Genomic DNA, 22859 nt, shown 5'->3' with positions numbered 1-22859 from the left:
CATGAGAGTGCGCCACAGAAGATTCCCCCATTAAAAGTCATGAATTGAGTGGCTTTTAGTATACCTGTGGTGGTGCACATTCAATTTTAATTCGCAATCCATTGTAGAACGTCTTATCACCCCCGACCAGAGAAAAACCCTGTAGACATTAGTCACTCCTCATTCTGTCTCAAACCCTCTCCCTGACCCTCAGCCCTAGGTAGCAACTACCTAGTGCGATCAATCCCATATGCATAGATTTCCATATTGTGGACATTTCCTATCAACGGAATTGCACAATAGGTGAGCTGTTATGACTGACACAACACGTAGCACAATATTTTCAAGATTCATCCACATTGTAGGCTTACCCACAGGGGGAAACCATTTTTTGGGGGGTTTTAGTAACACCGGGTGTTTTCTCCTTCCTTTCGTCCTTCTTTCCTTCCTTCCTTCCTTCCTTCCTTCCTTCCTTCCTACCTTCCTTCTTTCTTTCCTTCCTTCCTTCCTTCCTCCTATTTCTCTCTTACTCCTTCTGCCCTCTCTCTTTCATATGCCTTAGGTGCATCCCACATTCTGCGTTTTTTGGGAGAAATCCTCGACAGGTGCAGGAAAATTGTGTTATTGTAACTATTTACCGCTATCTCTCTTTCACGGCTCTCCATCAGTTGTGAACATCTATTGGTTTATCCCAAGTCACTAAGCATATTTTTATTAGGTACACCTGTTTTTCCTTATACAGCTGTTTCTGGACTATAGGGTCGCATACTCATAAACCCACTGTAACTCAGAAACGCATCTAATATTCCAATAATCCCATCATAACGTTGAAAAATCATAAATCAAACCACCGTAAGTCACGGTGTGTCCGTGGATATGGGCGTCATCAATTCCATTGTATTCAGTAATGCTGTACACCATTAACAATGGCAGACTGATTGGGAGTGGATATTGATAGCATTATAAAAGTCAGTTATTAGAGGGATACTTCTTTAACCTGACTGAAGAACTGATCTAATGGCTTTAGTACAGTGCATGATTATGTGAGATGTTTTGAGACAGAGTAGTACATTTGTGAATGAAGTTTTTTCACTTAGTAGGAACCATTGTGTGTGGAAAAGTGAGAAAATTGCTTTCTGCTGTAGAGTCTGGCATTCATTGTAGACTTAAGCTTATTTTTCTGTGAGCAAATCTTATTCAATAAAATACTACTCTTTATACTAAAAAACAGAAACAGTGGTGATGTGTGGTCATTATGCTCAGCAAACTAATCCAGGGAAAGAAAACCAAACGCCACATTCTCACTTATAATGAGAGCTGAAAAATGAGATCACATGGACACAGGAAGGGGAACAACACTCACTGGGGCCTTTCGGGAGGCAGAGCGTTAAGAAAAACAGCTACTGCATGCTGGGCTTAATACCTAGGTGATGGGTTGACAGGTGCAGCGAACCACCATGGCACACGTTTACCTTAGTAACAAATCTGCACATCCTGCACATATACCCCAGAACTTAGAAACGAAACGAAACAAAAGAAAACGAAAGAGCAATAGCAAAACGCTAAAGGCAAAATAAAGTTTCAAACTCAGAACGTGACAGACCAATGTTTGGTTCAAATCATGGTTCTCAACCCAGGTGCCATAAGGCCAGGATAAAGAATTTGATTACATATTGTAAATAAGACATGCAGCAAATGACCAGAAAGATTATTCTCAACATATGTGTGTCTTCTAATTCAATGGTGACGCTATCTACCGGGACATAGCTTTAGATTCCAAAGGGCCGAGTCCCGCCAGACAGGCCTCCCACACTAATAACAATGGGAAGCCCCACGTTGTTTTACCTGTGCTTCTCAGCAACTGGCTATAAATCAGGTTGCCACCACTCCCAGATTTAGTTGCATTCATTGGCTGGAAGAGCTCACAGCACGCAGGGAAACACTTACATTTGCCGTTGTATTTTAGCGGACTTTGCAAAAAGTTCAGAAATAAATGCGGGGCCCGGCGTGTGGGGAGGGGTGCACTACCTTCCAGGAAGTGTTATCCACAAGCTCTCTGAACCCAGTCCTTTTGGGTTTTTATGGAGACCTCATTCTATAGGCATGACGGGTTAAACCATAGGCTATTGGTGATCAACTCCACCTGAGGCTCTCAACCCTCCCTGGAAATTGGGGTTGAGGCTTTGCCATTCTCAGTCTGACTAAAAGAATTTACCCAAACGGAATTTTAAAACAGATGAGCATAACTGGAATCTTAATTAGATGATTGGATTATCTGGAGCCACACCTTGATATTCCTAACCCGAGCACCCTCATCCAACGAATGCTCCTCCCAACTGGCTCCCAAGTCTCTACGTGGTTCCAGAGCAAAAGAATGTTTATACAACGCATATCTCCACCTTTTCTACAAAGTCTTTTCCCTTACACGGAAAGACTTCTTAAACTGCCATGCATCCGGATCAGGGGGAGGTATTGTTACACCGCAGATCTGTGGATCTCCGGGGTTTGATTGTGGCAAGGATGCTGCTGGTGTCAAAACCACAACGTGGGAACCACAGAACCACTAGTTGGTTTTCAGTGTTTCAGTGCATACAATTCCTAATATATCTGGCCAAGAAAACTTGTAAGTTCTTAGATTGTCCCAAAGGTGGCGCATGAAATCAAAGCAGGAGAACAGTTTCCTACGAGGTGTAGCCTGGGAAAGTTGGGGGTGACTGATGGAAAGGAGGAGTGAAGCTCCGCCCTTTCCGCTGCTAGGCTGCGCCCGAGGCTATTTAAACCCACCCTGGCTGGCCTGTACTCAGATCTTCGCGGAGCGGATCAGCGGCCGGAGCGGTTGGCGGACTCTGCGTTGACTTGGAGCTCACAGCGTCTTGCGACTTGGAAGCGGATTCAGAGGACAGGACAGAACACTTGGGCAAGTGAATCTCTGTCTGTCTGTCTGTCTGTCTGTCTGTCTGTCTGTCTCATTGGTTGGTTGATTTCCATTTTCTTAAGGGGCACATACCTCACACCGCACACACACACACACACGCACACACACTCCTTCCTTCTGCGAGTTAGAAAATTAGTAGGGGCCCCTGGGAGCTGCAGGTTTCCTAATCATGTCTGCACCTAAGAACAGTAGGGTCTTGTCCGGCTCTTCTTATGAACGGTCCCCCAGCACGGACTCCCCAAGGTCCATGCGAGCCTCACCCAGCTTCTCCCTCTCCCCTCTCAGAAACTCAGTCTTCAGGGGAAGCTCCTCACCAGGGATCCGGAGCTACCATTCACCATCCCCTAGGGCTTCACCACACTCACCTCTGTCATCACCAGAATCCCACAAGCTCCCATTTCCCTGTCCTCACCGTGATGGGCAATCAATGAAGCCATTGGGCTCTCCCGTGTCCTCCTCTGAGGATTCCTCAGAGTCCCCACGTTCATCAATAATATACCACATGTTCTTACTGCCATCACCCAGCAGCTCACCCCCAGCTCTCGGGGGATCTCCTGTGTCTCCCAGCTACTCTCCAAACAACCCCAGATTTCAGCTGGAGTCAGCCCCCCACACCCGGGAATCACCTACAAACTCACGAGCCTCACGGTGCTCCACCCCTGTGTCTTTCATCTCTTCACCCCCAGGCCTCAGGGACTCTCCTGTGGCTCCCAGTTACTCTCCAGCCATCCCCAGGTTCCTGCGGGAGTCAGCCCCATGCACCCAGGAGTCCCCCAGAGACTCACACGTCTCGGGAGAATATGAGCGGTCCCCCAGCCCTGACTCCTCAAGATTCATGCCTGCCTCACCCAGCTTCTCCCTCTCCCCTCCCAGAAACTCAGACCCAAGGGGCAGCTCCTCACCAGGGATGTGGAAGTACTCTACATCACCCCGCAGGGCTTCACCACTCTCACATCCATCATCAACAGAATTCCACAACTTTACGTTTCCCTTTCCTAACCAAGCAGGACAGTCACTCATGTCATTGTGTTCTCCCGTGTCCTCCTCTGGAGATTCTTCACAGTCACCTCATTCATCAATAATATACCATATGTTCTTACTGCCATCATCCAGCAGCTCACCCCCAGCCACCCATGACTCTCCTGTCTGTCCCAGCTACTCTCCAACTACGCCCAGATTTCAGCGGGAGTCTCTACCCCACACCCCAGAAACACCTACAAACTCACAGACCTCAGTGAGATCCTCGCCAGTCTCTCTCACGTCTTCACCCCCAGCCCTTACGGACCCTCCAGTCTGTCCCAGCTACTCTCCAACCACGCCCACATTTCAGCGCGGGTCAGTTCCAGGAACCCGGGGATCACCACCAAGCCCACCACTTTCACTGAGTTACTCCCCAGTCTCTAGCACGTCTTTATCTCCAACCCTCAGGGACTCGCCTGTCTGTCCCAGCTACTCTCCAAACACGCCCACACTACAGTATATAAGATATATTTGGTGTCCTTTTGATATTTTATGTAAATTATATAATATATATTTGGTGTAGTTTTTGATATTTCACACAGAGTGTAATATATATTTACTGTCCTTTTTCATCTTCTATTTAGAGTATATAATATACATTTGGTGTAATTTGTGATATTTTACATACAGTATTTTAAATATAATTACTATAGTTTTTGATAGTTTCTTTACACTATATATAACAAATATTTGGTGTACTTTTTGATGTTTTATGTACAGTATGTAATATATATTTACTGTAATTTTTGATATTTTATTTACAGTATATAAAATATATTTGGTGTAAGTTTAGTTAATATCATATGTACAATATATGAAATATATTTACCGTACTTTTTGATATTTTATGTACAGTATATAAGATATATTTGGTGGCCTTTTGATATTTTTTTGTAAATTATATAATATATATTTTGTGTAGTTTTTGATATTTTACATAGGGTGTGTAATATATATTTACTGTACTATTTGATATTTTATTTAGAGTATATAATATACATTCGATGGCATTTTTGATATTTTATGTACAGTATATTAAATATAATTACTGTAGTTTTTGATAGTTTATTTACAGTATATATAACACATATTTGGTGTACTTTTTGATATATTATGTACAGTATGTAATATGTATTTACTGTACTTTTTGATATTTTATTTACAGTATATAAAATGTATTTGGTGTACTTTCAGTTAATATTATATGTTCAATATATGAAATATATTTACTGTAATTTTTGATATTTTATGTACAGTATATAAGATATATTTGGTGTCCTTTTGATATTTTATGTAAATTATATAATATATATTTGGTGTAGTTTTTGATATTTTACATAGGGTGTGTAGTATATATTTATTGTCATTTTCGATATTTTATTTACTGTGTATAATATACATTTGGTGTAATTTTTGATATTTTATGTACAGTATATTAAATATAATTATTGTAGTTTTTGATAGTTTATTTACAGTATATATAACACATATTTTGTGTACTTTTTGATATTTTATGTACAGTACGTAATATATATTTACTGTAATTTTTGAAATTTTATTTACAGTATATTAAATATATTTGGTGTACTTTTAGTTAGTATTATATGTACAATATATGAAACATATTTACTGTATTTTTGATAATTTATGTACAGTATATAAGATATGTTTGGTGGCCTTTTGATATTTTATGTAAATTATATAATATATATTTGGTGTAGTTTTTGATATTTTACATAGGGTGTGTAATATATATTTACTGTATTTTCGATATTTTCTTTACAGTATATAATATACATTTGGTGTAATTTTTGATATTTTATGTACAGTATATGAAATATAATTATTGTAGTTTTTGATAGTTTATTTACAGTATATATAACACATATTTGGTGTACTTTTTGATATTTTATGTACAGTACGTAATATATATTTACTGAAATATTTGAAATTTTATTTACAGTATATAAAATATATTTGGTGTACTTTTAGTTAGTATTATATGTACAATATATGAAACATATTTACTGTATTTTTGATATTTTATGTACAGTATATAAGATATGTTTGGTGGCATTTAGATATTTTATGTAAATTATATAATATATATTTGGTGTAGTTTTTGATATTTTACATAGGGTGTGTAATATATATTTACTGTATTTTCGATATTTTCTTTTAAGTATATAATATACATTTGGTGTAATTTTTGATATTTTATGTACAGTATATGAAATATAATTATTGTAGTTTTTGATAGTTTATTTACAGTATATATAACACATATTTGGTGTACTTTTTGATATTTTATGTACAGTATGTATTATATATTTACTGTACATTTTCAAATTTTGTTTACAGTATATAATATGTATTTGGTGTACATTTATTTAATATTATATGTGCAATATATGAAACATATTTACTGTACATTTTGATATTTTATGTACAGTATATAAGATATATTTGGTGTCCTTTTGATATTTTATGTAAATTATATAATATATATTTGGTGTAGTTTTTGATATTTTACATAGGGTGTGTCATATATATTTACTGTTCTTTTTGATATTTTATTTACTGTATCTAATATACATTTGGTGTAATTTTTCATATTTTATGTACATTATATTAAATATAATTACTGCATTTGTTGATAGTTTATTTACAGTATATATAACACATATTTGGTGACCTTTTTGATATTTTATGTACAGTATGTAATATATATTTACTGTACTTTTTGATATTTTATTTACTCTATATAAAATATATTTGGTGTACTTTTAGTTAATATTATATGTACAATATATGAAATATATTTGCTGTACTTTTTGATATTTTATGTACAGTATATAATATATATTTGGTGTCCTTTTGATATTTTATGTAAATTATATAATATATATTTGGTGTAGTTTTTGATATTTCACACTGAGTGTAATATATATTTACTGTCCTTTTTCATCTTTTATTTAGAGTATATAATATACATTTGGTGTAATTTGTGATATTTTACATACAGTATATTAAATATAATTACTGTAGTTTTTGATAGTTTCTTTACACTATATATAACACATATTTGGTGTTCTTTTTGATATTTTATGTACAGTATGTAATATATATTTACTGTAGTTTTTGATATTTTATTTACAGTATATAAAATATATTTGGTGTAGTTTTAGTTAATATTATATATACAATATATGAAATATATTTACTGTACTTTTTGATATTTTATGTACAGTATATAAGATATATTTGGTGTCCTTTTGAGGTTTTAGGTAAATTATATTATATATATTTGGTGTAGTTTTTGATATTTTACATAGGGTGTGTAATATATATTTACTGTACTATTTGATATTTTATTTACAGTATATAATATACATTCGGAGTCATTACTGATATTTTATGTACAGTATATTAAATATAATTACTGTAGATTTTGATAGTTTATTTACAGTATATATAACACATATTTGGTGTACTTTTTGATATTTTATGTACAGTATGTAGTATATATTTATTGTACTTTTTGATATTTTATTTACAGTATATAAAATATATGTGGTTTACTTTTAGTTAATATTATATGTACAATATATCTAATATATTTACTGTACATTTTGATATTTTATGTACAGTATATTAGGTATATTTGGTGTCCTTTTGATATTTCATGTAATTTATATAATATATATTTGGTGTAGTTTGTGATATTTTACATAGTGTGTGTAATATATATTTACTGTACTTTTTGATATTTTATTTAAAGTAAATAATATACCTTTGGTGTAATTTTTGATATTTTATGTACATTATATTAAATATAATTACTGTAGTTTTTGATAGTTTATTTACAGTATATATAACACATAGTTGGTGTACTTTTTGATATTTTATGTACAGTATGTAATATATATTTACTGTAATTTTTGATATTTTATTTACACTATATAAAATGTATTTGGTGTACTTTTAGTTAATATTATACGTACAATATATTAAATATATTTACTGTACTTTTTGATATTTTATGTGTAGTATATAATACGTATTTGGTGTCCTTTTGATATTTTATGTAAATTATATAATATATATTTTTAGTTTTTGATATTTTACATAGAGTGTAATATATATTTACTGGCCTTTTTGATATTTTATTTACAGTATATAATATACATTTGGTGTTATTTTTGATATATTATGTACAGTATATTAAATATAATTACTGTAGTTTTTCATAGTATATTTACAGTATATATAACACATATTTGGTGTACTTTTTGATATTTTATGTAGACTATGTAATATATATTTACTGTACTTTTTGATATTTATTTACAGTATATAAAATGTATTTGGTGTAATTTTAGTTAATATTATATGTACAATACATGAAATATATTTACTGTACATTTTGATATTTTATGTACAGTATGTAAGATATATTTGGTGTCCTTTTGATATTTTATGTAAATTACATATTATATATTTGGTGTAGTTTTTGATATTTTACATAGGGTGTGTCATATATATTTACTGTCATTATTGATATTTTATTTACAGTATATAATATACATTTGGTGTAATTTTTGATATTTTATGTACAGTATATTAAATATAATTACTGTAGTGTTTGATAGTTTATTTACAGTATATATAACACATATTTGGTGTACTTTTTGATACTTTATGTACATTATGTAATATATATTTACTGTGCTTTTTGATATTTTATTTACAGTATATGAAATGTATTTGGTGTACTTTTAGTTAATATTATATGTACAATATATGAAATATATTTACTGTATAATTGATATTTTATGTACAGTATATAAGATATATTTGGTGTCCTTTTGATATTTTATGTAAATTATATAATATATATTTGTGTAGTTTTTGATATTTTACATAGTTTGTGTCATATATATTTACTGTCCTTTTTGATATTTTATTTACAGTATATAATATACATTTGGTGTCATTTTTGATATTTAACTTACAGTATATTATATATAATTACTGTAGTTTTTGATAGTTTACTTACAGTATATATGACACAAATTTGGTGTACTTTTTGATATTTTATGTACAGTATGTAATATATATTTACTGAACATTTTGATATTTTATTTACAGTATATAAAATGTATTTGGTGTACTTTGAGTTAATATTATATGTACAACATAAGAAACATATTTACTGAACTTTTTGATATTTTATGTACAGTATATAAGATACATTTGGTGTCCTTTTGATATTTTATGTAAATTATATAATATATATTTGGTGTAGTTTTTGATATTTTACATAGGGTGTGTAATATATATTCACTGTACTTTTTGATATTTTATGTACAGTATATATGATACATTTGGTGTCCTTTTGATATTTTATGTTAATTATATAATACATATTTGGTGTACTTTTTGATATTTTACATAGGGTGTGTAGTATATATTAACTGTACTTTTTGATGTTTTATTTACAGTATATAATATACATTTGGTTTAATTTTTGATATTTTATGTACAGTATATTAAATATAATTACTGTAGTTTTTGATAGTTTATTTACAGTATATATGAGACATATTTGGTGTACTTTTCGATATTTTATGTACAGTATGTAATATATATTTACTGTACTTTTGATATTTTATTTACAGTATATAAAATGAATTTGGTGTACTTTTAGTTAATATTATATGTACAATATATGAAATGTATTTACTGTACTTTTTGATATTTTATATACAGTATATAAGATATATTTGGTGTGCTACTGATATTTTACGTAAATTATATAATATATATTTGGTGTAGTTTTTGATATTTTACTTAGGGTGTGTAGTAAATATTTACTGTACTTTTTGATATTTTATTTACAGTATATAATATACATTTGGTGTAATTTTTGATATTTTATGTAGAGTATATTAAATATAAGTACTGTAGTTTTTGATTGTTTATTTACAGTATATATAACACATATTTGGTGTACTTTTTGATATTTTATGTACAGTATGTAATATACATTTACTGTATTTGTTGATATTTTATTTACAGTATATAAAATGTATTTGGTGTACTTTTAGTTAATATTATATGTACAATATATGAAATATATTTACTGTACTTTTTGATATTTTATGTACAGTATATAAGATATATTGGGTGTCCTTTTGATATTGTATGTAAATTATATAATATATATTTGGTGTAGTTTTTGATATTTTACATAGGGTGTGTAGTATATATTTACTGTCCTTTTTGATACTTTATTTACAGTAGGTACTATACATTTGGTGTAAATATTGATATTTTATGTACAGTATATTAAATACAAGTACTGTAGTTTTTGATAGTTTATTTACAGTATATATAACACATATTTGGTGTACTCTTTGATATTTTATATACAGTATGTAATATATATTTACTGTACATTTTGATATTTTATTTACAGTATATAAAATGTATTTGGTGTAATTTTAGTTAATATTATATGTACAATATATGAAATATATATACTGTACTTTTTGCTATTTTATGTACAGTATATAACATATATTTGGTGTCCTTTTTATATTTTATGTAAATTATATAATATATATTTGGTGTAGTTTTTGATACTTTACATAGGGTGTGTAGCATATATTTACTGTCCTTTTTGATATTTTATTAACAGTATATAATATACATTTGGTGAAATTTTTGATATTTTATGCACAGTATATTAAATATAATTACTGTAAGTTTTGATAGTTTATTTACAGTATATATAACACATATTTGGTGTACTTTTTCATACTTTATGTAGAGTATGTAATATATATTTACTGTATTTTGATATTTTATTTACAGTATACAAAATGTATTTGGTGTACATTTAGTTAATATTATATGTACAATATATGAAATATATTTACTGTATTTTTGATATTTTATGTACAGTATATAAGATATATTTGGTGTCCTTTTGATATTTTACGTAAATGATGTAATGTATATTTGTTGTAGATTTTGATATTTTACATAGGATGTGTCATATATATTTACTGTCCTTTTTGATATTTTATTTGCAGTATATAATGTACATTTGGTGTCATTTTGGATATTTTATGTACGGTATATTAAATATAATTATTGTAGTTTTTGATAGTTTATTTACAGTATATATAACACATATTTTGTGTACTTTTTGATATTTTATGTACAGTATGTAATATATATTTACTGTACTTTTTGATAATTTATGAACAGTATGTAAGATATATTTGGTGTCCTTTTGATATTTTATGTAAATTATATAATATATATTTGGTGTAGTTTGTGATAATTTACATGGGGTGTGTAATATATATTTACTGTATTTTTGATATTTTATTTACAGTATATTATATATTTGGTGTAATTTTTTATATTTAATGTACTGTATATTAAATATAATTATTGTAGTTTTTGATAGTTTATTTATAGTATATATAAAACATATTTGGTGTACTTTTCGATATTTTATGTATAGTATGTAATATATGTTTACTGTACTTTTTGACATTTTATTTACAGTACATAAAATGTATTTGGTGTAGTTTTAGTTAATATATGCACAATATATGAAATATATTTACTGTAGTTTTTGATATTTTATGTACAGTATATAAGATATATTTGGTGTCCTTTTGATATTTTATGTAAATTATATAATATATATTTGGTGTAGATTGTGATATTTTACATATGGTGTGTAATATATATTTACTGTATTTTTGATATTTTATTTACAGTAATTAATATACATTTGGTTTAATTTTTCATATTTTATGTACAGTATATTAAATATAATTACTGTAGTTTTTGATAGTTTATTTACAGTATATAAAACACATATTTGGTGTACTTTTTGATATTTTATGTACAGTATGTAATATATATTTACTGAAATTTTTGATATTTTATTTACAGTATAAAAAATGTATTTGGTGTACATTTAGTTAATATTATATATACAATATATGAAATATATTTACTGCACATTTTGATATTTTATGTACAGTATATAAGGTATATTTGGTGTCCATTTGTTATTTTCTGTAAATTATATAATATATATTTGGTGTAGTTTGTGATATTTTACATAGGGTGTGTAATATATATTTACTGTACTTTTTGATATTTTATTTACAGTAAATGATATACATTTGGTCTAATTTTTGATATTTTATTTACATTATAGTAAATATAATTACTGTAGCTTTTGATAGTTTATTTACAGTATATATAACACATATTTGGTGTACTTTTTGATATTTTATGTACAGTATGCAATATATATTTACTGTACTTTTTGATATTTAATTTACAGTATATACAATGTATTTGGTGTACTTTTAGTTAATATTATATGTACAATATATGAAATATATTTACTGTACATTTTGATATTTTATGTACAGTATATAAGATATGTTTGTTGTCCTTTTGATATTTTATGTAAATTATATAAAGTATATTTGGTGTAGATTGTGATATTTTACATATGGTGTGTAATATATAATTACTGTACTTTTTGATATTTTATTTACAGTAAATAACGTACATTTGGTGTAATTTTTGATATTTTATGTACAGTATATTAAATATAATTACTGTAGTTTTTGATAGTTTATTTAAAGTATATATAACACATATTTGGTGTACTTTTTGATATTTTATGTACTGTATGTAATATATATTTACTGTACTTTTTGATATTTTATTTACAGTATATAAAATGTATTTGGTGTACTTTTAGTTATTATTATATGTACAATATATGAAATGTATTAACTGTACTTTTTGATAGGTTATGTACAGTATATAATATATATTTGTTGTACTTTTGATATTTTATGTAAATTATATTATATATATTTGGTGTAGTTTGTGATATTTTACACAGGGTGTGTAATATATATTTACTGTACTTTTTGATATTTTATTTACAGAATATTATACCTTTGGTGTAATTTTTTATATTTCATGTACAGTATATTAAGTATAATTATTTTAGTTTTTGATAGTTTATTTACAGTATATATAACACATATTTGGTGTACATTTTGATATTTTATGTACAGCATGTAGTATATATTTACTGTAATTTTTGATATTTTATTTACAGTACTTAAAATGTATTTGTTGTACTTTTAGTTAATATTACATGCACAATATATGAAATATATTTACTGTACTTTTTAATACTTAATGTACAGTATAAAAGATATATTTGGTGTCCTTTAGATATTTCATGTAAATTATATAATATATATTTGGTGTAGTTTTTGATATTTTACATAGGGTGTGTAGTATATATTTACTGTCCTTTTTGATATTTTATTTACAGTGTATAATATACATTTGGTGTACTTTTTGATATTTTATGTACAGTATGTAATATATATTTACTGTAATTTTTGATATTTTATTTACAGTATAAAAATGTATTTGGTGTAGATTTAGTTAATATTATATATACAATATATGAAATATATTTACTGTACATTTTGATATTTTATGTACAGTATATAAGGTATATTTGGTGTCCTTTTGTTATTTTATGTAAATTATATAATATATATTTGGTGTAGTTTGTGATATTTTACATAGGGTGTGTGATATATATTTACTGTACTTTTTGATATTTTATTTACAGTAAATAATATACATTTGGTGTAATTTTTGATATTTTATTTACATTATATTAAATATAATTACTGTAGCTTTTGATAGTTTATTTACAGTATATATAACACATATTTGGTGTACTTTTTGATATTTTATGTACTGTATGTAATATATATTTACTGTACTTTTCGATATTTTATTTACAATACATAAAATGTATTTGGTGTACTTTTATTTAATATTATATGTACAATATATGAAATGTATTAACTGCAATTTTTGATAGGTTATGTACAGTATATAATATATATTTGTTGTACTTTTCATATTTTATGTAAATTATATAATATATATTTGTTGTAGTTTTTGATATTTTACATAGGGTGCGTAATATATATTTACTGTCCTTTTTCATATTTTATTTACCGTATATAATATACATTTGGTGTAAATTTTGATATTTTATGTTCACTATATTAAATGTAATTACTGTAGTTTTTGATGGTTTATTTACAGTATATATAACACATATTTGGTGTACTTTTTGATATTTTATGTACAGTATGTAATATATATTTACTGTACTTTTTGATATTTTATTTACAGTATATAAAATGTATTTGGTGTACTTTTAGTTAATATTATATGTACAATATATGAAATATATTTACTGTACTTTTTGATATTTTATGTACAGTATATAAGATATACTTTTTGTCCTTTTGATATTTTAAGTAAATTATATAATATATATTTGTAGTTTTTGATATTTTACATAGAGTGTAATATGTATTTACTGTCCTTTTTCATATTTTATTTACAGTATATAATATACATTTGGTGTAATTTTTGATATTTTATGTACAGTATATTAAATACAATTACTGTAGTTTTTTATACTTTATTTACAGTATATATAACACATATTTGGTTTACTTTTTGATATTTTATATACAGTATGAAATACATATTTACTGTAATTTTTGATATTTTATTTACAGTATAAAAAATGTATTTGGTGTACAATTAGTTAATATTATATATATAATATATGAAATATATTTACTGTATATTTTGATATTTTATGTACAGTATATAAGGTATATTTGGTGTCCTTTTGTTATTTTATGTAAATTATATAATATATATTTGGTGCAGTTTGTGATATTTTACATAGGGTGTGGAATATATATTTACTCTACTTTTTGATATTTTATTTACAGTAAATAATATATATTTGGTGAAATTCTTGATATTTTATTTACATTATATTAAATATAATTGCTGTAGATTTGATAGTTTATTTACAGTATATATAACACATATTTGGTGTACTTTTTGATATTTTATGTACAGTATGTGATATATATTTACTGTACTTTTTGATATTTAATTTACAGTATATACAATGTATTTGGTATACTTTTAGTTAATATTATATGTACAATATATGAAATATATTTACTGTACTTTTTGATATTTTATGTACAGTATATAAGATATATTTGGTGTCCTTTTGATATTTTATGTAAATTATATAATATATATTTGGTGTAGATTGTGATATTTTACATACGGTATGTAATATATATTTACTGTACTTTTTGATATTTTACTTACAGTAAATAATGTACATTTGGTGTAATTTTTGATATTTTATGTACAGTATATTAAATATAATTACTGTAGTTTTTGATAGTTTATTTAGAGTATATACAACAAATATTTGGTGTACTTTTGATGCTTTATGTACAGTATGTAATATATATTTACTGTAATTTTTGATATTTTATTTACAGTATGTAAAATGTATTCGGTGTACTTTTAGTTAATATTATATGTACAATATATGAAATATCTTTACAGTACATTTTAATATTTTATGTACAGTATATAAGATATATTTGGTGTCCTTTTGATATTTTATGTAACTTATATAATATATATTTGGTGTAGTTTGTGATATTTTACATAGGGTGTGTAATATATATTTACTGTACTATTTGATATTTTATTTACAGTATATTATACATTTGGTGTAATTTTTTATATTTTATGTACAGTATATTAAATAAAATTATTGTAGTTTTTGATAGTTTATTTACAGTATATATAACACATATTTTTTGTACTTTTTGATATTGTATGTACAGTATGTAATATATATTTAATGTAATTTTTTATATTTTATTTGCAGTACATAAAATGTATTTGTTGTACTTTTAGTTAATATATGCACAATATATGAAATATATTTACTGTACTTTTTGATATTTTATGTACAGTATATAAGATATATTTGGTGTCCTTTTGATATTTTATGTAAATTATATAATATATATTTGGTGTAGTTTTTGATATTTTACATACGGTGTGAAGTATATATTTACTGTCCTTTTTGATATTTTATATACAGTATATAACATACATTTGGTGTAATTTTTGATATTTTATATACAGTATATTAAATATAATTACTGGAGTTTTCGATAGTTTATTTACAGTATATATAACACATATTTGGTGTACATTTTGATATTTTATGTAAAGTATATAAGATATATTTTGTGTAATTTTGATATTTAATGTAAATTATATAATATATATTTGTAGATTTTGATATTTTACATAGAGTGTAATATATATTTACTGTTCTTTGTGATATTTTATTTACAGTGTAAAATATACATTTGGTGTAATTTTTGATATTTTATGTACAGTATATTAAATATAATTACTGTAGATTTTAAAGTTTATTTACAGTATACATAACACATATTTGGTGTACGTTTTGATATTTTATGTACAGTATATAATACATATTTACTGTACTTTTTGATATTTTATTTACACTATATAAAATATATGTGGTGTACTTTTTGTTAATATTATATGTACAATATATGAAATATATTTACTGTACTTTTGATATTTTATGTACAGTATATAAGATATATTTGGTGTCCTTTCGATATTTTATGTAAACTATATAGTATATATTTTGTGTAGATTGTGATATTTTACATATGGTGTGTAATATATATTTACTGTACTTTTTGATATTTTATTTACACTATATAAAATGTATTTGGTGTACTTTCAGTTAGTATTATATGTACAATATATGAAATATATTTACTGTACATTTTGATATTTTATGTACACTATATAAGATATATTTGGTGTCCTTTTGATATTTTATGTAAATTATATAATATATATTTGGTGTAGATTGTGATATATTACATAAGGTGTGTAATATATATTAACTGTACTTTTTGATATTTTATTTACTGTAAATAATATACATTTGGTGTAATTATTGATCTTTTATGTACAGTATATTAAATATAATTACTGTAGTTTTTGATAGTTTATTTAGAGTATATATAACACATATTTGGTGTACTTTTTGCTGTTTTATGTACTGTATGTAATATATATTTACTGTAATTTTTGATATTTTATTTACAGTATATAAAATGTATTTGGTGTACTTTTAGTTAATATTATATGTACAATATATGAAATATATTTACTGTACTTTTTCATATCTTATGTACAGTATACAAGATATTTTTGGTGTCCTTTTGATATTTTATGAAAATTATATAATATATATTTGGCGTAGATTGCGATATTTTACATATGGTGTGTAATATATATTTACTGTACTTTTTGATTTTTATTTACACTATATAAAATGTGTACTTTTGATATTTAATGTAAATTATATAATATATATTTGTAGTTTTTGATATTTTACATAGAGTGTTATATATATTTACTGTCCTTTTTGATATTTTATTTACAGTGTATAATATACATTTGGTGTAATTTTTGATATTTTTGTACAGTATATTAAATATAATTACTGTAGATTTTAAAGTTTATTTACAGTATATATAACACATATTTGGTGTACGTTTTGATATTTCATTTACAGTATATAATACATATTTACTGTACTGTTCATATTTTATTTACACTATATAAAATATATTTGGTGTACTTTTAGTTAGTATTATATGTACAATATATGAAATATATTTACTGTACTTTTGATATTTTATATACGGTATATAAGATATATTTGTTGTCCTTTTGATATTTTATGTAAATTATATAATATATATTTGGTGTAGATTGTGATATTTTACATATGGTGTGTAATATATATTTACTGTACTTTTTGATATTTTATTTACAGTAAATAGTATACATTTGGTGTAATTTTTGATATTTTATGTCCAGTATATTAAATATAATTACTGTACTTTTTGATAGTTTGTTTACAGAATATATAACACATATTTGGTGTACTTTTTGAGATTTTATGTACAGTATGTAATATATATTCACTGCAATTTTTTACTTACAGTATATAAAATGTATTTGGTGTACTTTTAGTTAATATTATATTTACAATATATGAAATATATTTACTGTATATTTTGATATTTTATGTACAGTATATAAGGTATAATTGGTGTCCTTTTGATATTTTATGTAAATTATATAATATAAATTTGGTGTAGTTTGTGATATTTTACATAGGGTGTGTAATATATATTTACTGTACTTTTTGGTATTTTATTTACAGTAAATAATATACAATTGGTGTAATTTTTGATATTTTATGTACATTATATTAAATATAATTAATGTAGTTTTTGGCAGTTTATTAACAGTATATATAACACATATTTGTTGTACTTTTTGATATTTTATGTACAGTATGTAATATATATTCACTGTAATTTTTGATATTTTATTTACACTATATAAAATTTATTTGGTGTACGTTTAGTTAATATTATATGTACAATATATGTAATATATTTACTGAAATTTTTGATATTGTATGTACAGTATATAAGACTTACTTTTTGTCCTTTTGATATTTTATGTAAATTATATAATATATATTTGTAGTTTTTGATATTTTACATAGAGTGTAATATATATTTACTGTCCTTTTTGATATTTTATTTAGAGTATAAAATATACATTTGGTGTAATTTTTGATATTTTATGCACAGTATATTAAATATAATTACTGTAGTTTTTGGTAGTTTATTTACTATATATAACACATATTTGGTGTAATTTTTCACATATTATGTACAGTATGTAATAATTTTTACTGTATTTTTGATATATTATTTACAGTATATAAAAAGTATTTTGTGTACTTTTAGTTAATATTATATGTACAATATATGAAATATATTTACTGTACTTTTGATATTTTCTGTACAGTATATAAGAAATATTTGGTGGCCTTTTGATATTTTAAGTAAATTATATAATATATATTTGGTGTAGTTTTTGATATTTTACATAGGCTGTGTAGTATATATTTACTGTCATTTTTGATATTTTATTTACAGTATGTAATATACATTTGGTGTAATATTTGATATTTTATGTAGAGTATATTAAATATGATTACTGTAGTATTTGATAGTTTATTTACAGTATATATAACACATATTTGGTGTACTTTTTGATATTTTATGTACAGTACGTAATATATATTTAGTGTACTTTTTGACATTTTATAAACAGTATATGAAATGTATTTGATGTACTTTTATTTAATATTATATGTACAATATATGAAATATATTTACTGTACATTTTGATATTTTATGAACAGTATATAAGATATATTTGGTGGCCTGTTGATATTTTATGTAAATTATATAATATATATTTGGTGCAGTTTTGATATTTTACATAGGATGTGTAGTATATATTTACTGTACTTTTTGATATTTTATTTACAGTATGTGATATACATTTGGTGTAAATTTTGATATTTTATGTACCGTATATTAAATATAATTACTGTAGTTTTTGATAGTTTATTTACAGTATATATAACACATATTTGGTGTACTTTTTGATATATTATGTACAGTATGTAATATATATTTACTGTATTTTTGATATTTTATTTACAGTATATAAAATGTATTTGGTGTAGTTTTAGTTAATATTATATGTACAATATATGAAATATATTTACTCTACTTTTTGATATTTTATGTACAGTATATAAGATATATTTGGTGGCCTTTTTATATTGTATGTAAATTATATAAAATATATTTGGTGTAGTTTTTGATATTTTACATAGGGTGTGTAGTATGTGTTTACTGTGCTTTTTGATATTTTATTTACAGTATGTGATATACATTTGGTGTAATTTTTGATATTTTATGTACAGTATATTAAATATAATTACTGTAGTTTTTGATAGTTTATTCACAGTATATATAACACATATTTAATGAACTTTTTGATATATTATGTACAGTACATAATATATATTTACTATACTTTTTGATATTTTATTTACAGTATATAAAATGTATTTGGTGTACTTTTAGTTAATATTATATGTACAATATATGAAATATATTTACTGTACTTTTTGATATTTAATGTACAGTATATAAGATATATTTGGTGGCCTTTTTTATTTTATGTAAATTATATAATGTATATTTGGTGTAGTTTTTGACATTTTACATAGGGTGTGTAGTATATATTTACTGTACTTTTTGATATTTTATTTACAGTATGTAATATTCATTTGGTGTAATTTTTGATATTCTATGTACAGTATATTAAATATAATTACCGTAGTTTTTGATAGTTTATTTCCAATATATATTACACATATTTGGTGTACTTTTTCATATATTATGTACAGTATGTAATATATTTTTACTGCATTTTTGATATTTTATTTACAGTATATAAAATGTATTTGGTGTACTTTTAGTTAATATTATAAGTACAATATATGAAATATATTTACTGTACATTTTGATATATTATGTACAGTATATAAGATATATTTGGTGGCCTTTTGATATTTAATGTAAATTATATAATATATATTTGGTGTAGTTTTTGATATTTTACATAGGGTGTGTAGTATATATTTACTGTCCTTTTTGATATTTTATTTACAGTATGTAATATAGATTTGGTGTAATTTTTGATACTTTATGTACAGTATATTAAATATAATTACTGTAGTTTTTGATAGTTTATTTACAATATATATAACACATATTTGGTGTACTTTTTCATATATTATGTACAGTATGTAATATATTTTTACTGTACTTTGATATTTTATTTACGGTATATAAAATGTATTTGGTGTACTTTTAGTTAATAATATATGTACAATATATGAAATATATTTACTGTACTTTTTGATATTTTATGTACAGTATATAAGATATATTTGGTGGCCTTTTGATATTTTATGTAAATTATATAATAAATATTTGGTGTAGTTTTTGATATTTTACATAGGGTTTGTAGTATATATTTACTGTCATTTTTCATATTTTATTTACAGTATGAAATATACGTTTGGTGTAATTTTTGTTATTTTATGTACAGTATATTAAATATAATTACTGTAGTTTTTGACAGTTTATTTACAGTATATAAAATATATATTTGGTGTAATTTTTGATATATTATGTACAGTACATAATATATATTTAATGAATTTTTTGATATTTTATTTACAGTATAGAAAATGTATTTAGTGTACTTTTAGTTAATATTATATGTACAATATATGAAATATATTTACTGTACTTTTTGATATTTTATGTACAGTATATAAAATATATTTGGTGGGCTTTTTATATTTTATGTAAATTATAAAATATATATTTGGTGTAGTTTTTGATATTTTACATAGGGTGTGTAGTATATATTTACTGTTTTTTGATAATTTATTTACAGTATATAATATACATTTGGTGTAATTTTTGATATTTTATGTACAGTATATTAAATATAATTACTGTAGTTTTTGATAGTTTATTTACACTATATATAACACATATTTGGTGTACTTTTTGATATTTTATGTACGGTATGTAATATATATTTAGTGTACATTTGAAATTTTTTTTACAGTATATAAAATATATTTGGTGTACTTTAAGTTAATCTTATATGTACAATATATAAAATATATTTACTGTACTTTTTGACATTTTATGTACAGTATATAATATATATTTGGTGTACTTTTGATATTTTATGTAAATTATATAATATATAATTGGTGTAGTTTTTAATATTTTACATAGAGTGTAATATATATTTACTGTCCTTTTTGATATTTTATTTAGTGTATAAAATATACATTTGGTGTAATTTTTGATATTATATATGCAGTATATTAAATATAATTAATGTAGTTTTTGATAGTTTATTTACAGTATATATAACATATATTTGTTGTACTTTTTGATATTTTATGTAAAGTATGTAATATATCTTTACTGTATTTTTGATAATTTGTTTACAGTATATAAAATATATTTGGTGTTCTTTTAGTTAATATGATATGTACAATACATGAAATATATTTACTGTATTTTTGATATTTTATGTACAGTATATAAGATATATTTGGTGGCCTTTTGATATTTTATGTAAATTATATAATATATATTTAGTGTAGTTTTTGATATTTTACATAGGGTGTGTAATATATATTTACTGTTGTTTTTGATATTTTATTTACACTATATAATATACATTTGGTGTAATTTCTGATATTTTATGTACAGTATATTAAATATAATTACTGTAGTTTTTGATACTTTATTTACACTATATATAACACCTATTTGGTGTACTTTTTCATATTTAATGTACAGTATGTAATATATATTTACTGTACTTTTTGACATTTTATGTACAGTATATAATATATATTTGGTGTACTTTTGATATTTTATGTAAATTATATAATATATATTTGGTGTAGTTTTTGATATTTTACATAGAGTGTAATATATATTTACTGTCATTTTTGATATTTTATTTAGAGTATAAAATATACATTTGGTGTAATTTTTGATATTTTATGTACAGTATATTAAATATAATTACTGTAGTTTTTGATAATTTATTTACAATATATATAACACATATTTGGTGTACCTTTTCATATATAATGTACAGTATGTAATATATTTTTACTGTATTTTTGATATATTATTTACAGTATAAAAAATGTATTTGGTGTACTTTTAGTTAATATTATATGAACAATATATGAAATATATTTACTGTACTTTTTGATATTTTATGTACAGTATATAAGATATCTTTGGTGGCCTTTTGAAATTTTATGTAACTTATATAATTCATATTTGGTGTAGTTTTTGATATTTTACATAGGGTG

This window comes from Pan paniscus, chromosome 22, assembly GCF_029289425.2.
Source record: "Pan paniscus chromosome 22, NHGRI_mPanPan1-v2.0_pri, whole genome shotgun sequence".
In the NCBI taxonomy this organism is placed as follows: domain Eukaryota; kingdom Metazoa; phylum Chordata; class Mammalia; order Primates; family Hominidae; genus Pan; species Pan paniscus.
Note: the sequence above shows the minus strand (reverse complement) of the source record.